Raw genomic sequence first — 727 nt, forward strand, 5'->3', positions numbered from 1 at the left:
CAGGAACAAGGTGCCCAACTGTGGCTGAGAGCCCAGATCGCCCCTGGAAGGCCAGCAGGGTAAGGGGAACAGGCCAGGTGGAACCACAGTGTGGGACCCAGTGCTGGGTAAAATGACAAGAGCGCCTCTTTGTTTCCAGGTTTTTATTTGCCTTTTATAATTCTGATATTTATGTACATATATATATATACTTTTTTTTTGTAAAGGGCTCATCGACAGACCAAGCAAAGGCATTCAGGGCGATGGTGGCTGCTGGGAGAACTGATCTTTCCTTTTTTTTTTTTTCTGTTTTTCTTTTTTCCTGGGATGGGATCATCAAAGCTAATTGCTAGAAAACCTAGAAACCACCTACAGACTCAGACATCTGCCTACACACTAGTGGCATATGGGGAAAGGGCGAGGGCACAAACTTGCAAAGTCGTGGTGTATTTACATTTCCAAGGCGGGGCGCTGGGGGGGATCGCTGAGCAAGGGGCTGAACAAGTTCAGACTGGGGTTGGGGGGTGGGTTGCTAAGGGGTCCTGGGGCCGGGGGAGGAGGTGGGCCTGGGCAGGGACAGCGGAGCCCACTTGGATGTTTTCGGTGGGCACCGAAGGCAGCATGTGTCTGGAACTCCTGAAAGCCAGCTGCAGGGTGGGGTGGGCCAAGTTGACACAGGCAGTGGTGGGGGGACTCTGGTCTGGTTCAGATGGCCCCCTCTGTACCCGTGGCCAGCTTGTTCAGTTCC

Source organism: Bison bison, unplaced genomic scaffold (assembly GCF_000754665.1).
Source record: "Bison bison bison isolate TAMUID 2011002044 unplaced genomic scaffold, Bison_UMD1.0 scf7180017861227, whole genome shotgun sequence".
NCBI lineage: Eukaryota > Metazoa > Chordata > Mammalia > Artiodactyla > Bovidae > Bison > Bison bison.